Raw genomic sequence first — 2,500 nt, 5'->3', positions numbered from 1 at the left:
ATAAAACTGTCATAGTTATGGTGAATATGTATGCATGACCCTTACAAATGAAGCTGAATTACTTAATGAATTAATAGCAATCGGTTGGAGGGTTGAACTCAAACTGGATTCATGCACTCATGGTACAGTACGAAGTACTTATGTACATATTAACATGCAATGAGCTAGGCAGACATATACAGTACATACTGTAGTACAGAAACATACAGTCTCTGTTCATACAGGATAACAGACTGCTACTCTACCACACACAGGAATAAAGAGGCAGTTTTTAGTTGCCATGCATGAAAATATTTGACACGTTCAGTGTTTACCTCCAGGTACATCATGTTGTTGCAAAGCAATGGTAGCCAAAGACTTTGTTTACTGACTAGAACTGCATTTGTTACTTGGCAAAATTATCCTACTAAACATTCTGTCAGGACATAGAGGTGATTGCAGATTTTGGTTGCCTTGTCTGGTCATATACGGTAGATACATACAATCAATACTTAAAGGATACCGCCGGTGTCTTTTCATTCGTTTAATCGACCTAACACATGGTCGAGTGAAAATATATACAGAACAATACTTTATCATTTCCAAAAAGACATTCTTTAGTGTTGTCAGACTATAGTATCAATCATTCGCTGCCGTGAAAGCTGCCGTAATACTATGTATGAAAATATAGATTACAACAAACTAACCAAATGTAAATACAAGCATGTACGTGGCTGCGTCCAATCCTTGGTTTGCCTAGAGGCTACATGTGTGAATTAGGATTGATGTAGACCTTAAAACATTACATTTAAAAAACTGTTAATGTTACATACAAATTATAGGAAACTGTTACAAATACACTATGTATTTTAATGCATTTATCCATGTTAAAATGGTATGTGTTGCGTGCCCTCTCTCAGCCAGTCAGGTCACAGGGATATCCTGAAGGATGGAACTTTTATAGAATCTTTCTCATACTGATATGATATTCTCTTGGCTGTGAGAGCAGAGCTATAGCAGGGAAGCACCTAAAATCTGCACCAGAACGAGAAGCAAATAAGATCATTTGTGTCTGTCTTTCTTAAAGCCTCATACTACATCGTATTGCTAGGGTGATCTTAACTATGAAGTCATGGCAGAATATTATCATGGAAACTGAGAACTGGTGGACAGCTGTTTGATAATCAAATGCAACAAGTTGGAACCATGCGGCTTCAGTTCCAGTCTTCTCAGAAAGTGCAATGCAGTTCTTCAAAGAAGAGGAAAGAGATATATGGGAAGTGATTGTGGCCAAGAAGATTGCGCCACGATTTAACTCAACACAACCATGAGTGCTTTGTCTTGCGTAGCCAGACGATCAATGATTTTTGCCTACTAATGTGTCTGGTGACATCTAAATTAAGTTTTGGGGCTAAAACTGGGAAGACTTTTTTATCTAAATAACAGCACTGCAGAACCAATACAAAAACTTTAGGGCAGTCCTTCATTTTGGGACAGTGTCATGATTTGTTTTCAAAGCAGTGGGCATACTGTAGGTTTGTCAGCAGCCATTCTCACTGCCGTTTTAGCCCATATTGAATTTAGATTTCCCCAGACGTATCGGTGCCTGCGTAAATCTCTGGTCGTCTGGCTATGTGAGACTACTAGTGCTCATGAACTGGCGGGGAAAAAAATGGCTTAAAAATTCTACTTTTAACTTTAACACAATTTGAAAGAAAGACAGTAAAGGCTTTTACACACATTTGTACCCTTTTGACATTAGTCCACTGTTGTAATGTACAGTATCTGGCTCATTAGGTATTCTGTGTGTGGCAGAGCGACATCTGAGGTTTATACAAGAAGTGCAATATGGTCTCATGTCAAAGATGTTTGTTAAAATCACCAAAATACGTTCATATTTTAAGTTAAACTAGAATTACATTATTATTATGGGTCTTTTAATGCCTTTATTGACAGGACAATAGGCTAACAGGAAATGGGGAGAGAGAGATGGGGAGTGACATGCAGCAAAGGCCGTCGGGATCGGGACTCGAACCCATGGCACGCTGTCAGGTTATATTGAACCTACAGTAGGTGCCTGGACCCCTACCCCAGCGGTCCAGGCCCAAACTAGAATTTAAAAAAAATACAGCCCATGTTGGATCAAATTTGACTTAAAATATTGACATTAATGGTTTGGACGGACATTGAATTCCGGTGTCTTGACGTGAGGACAGGTTTCAAAACCATTTAGCATCATTAGACTGATCAACAGTCACTGTGACACAAAGTCCTGCTAAAATATCTCTTTCATTCTTTCATTCTTTCATTCTTTCATTCTTTCATTCTTTCATTCTTTCATTCTTTCATTCTTTCATTCTTTCATTCTTTCATCCTTCTGTCTCCTGAATGGTGGCCCTCTGTTTTGTGCCACCTTACCATCTAAGCAAACCTCTGACCATCCATTCATCCATTCATTCATTCATCCATCCATCCATCCATCCATCCATCCATCCATCCATCCATCCATCCATCCATCCAT

The 2,500-nt window shown here is 38.8% G+C and overlaps 1 protein-coding gene across 1 annotated transcript in view; it reads right to left on the bottom strand.

Moving 5' to 3' along the window:
- Window positions 1-2,500, bottom strand: part of olfml2bb (olfactomedin-like 2Bb) — a 12,903-nt gene that overhangs the window by 862 nt on the left and 9,541 nt on the right. Inside the window, exon 9 of the mRNA XM_080440828.1 lies at window positions 1-2,500. This exon is cut by the window's left edge and continues 862 nt beyond it; it is cut by the window's right edge and continues 448 nt beyond it. The gene's annotated coding sequence lies outside the window, so the exon portion shown is untranslated.

Source organism: Gymnoscopelus braueri (genome assembly GCF_963280865.1).
Source record: "Gymnoscopelus braueri genome assembly, chromosome: 10".
In the NCBI taxonomy this organism is placed as follows: domain Eukaryota; kingdom Metazoa; phylum Chordata; class Actinopteri; order Myctophiformes; family Myctophidae; genus Gymnoscopelus; species Gymnoscopelus braueri.
This window is presented reverse-complemented; position numbering and strand designations above follow the sequence as displayed.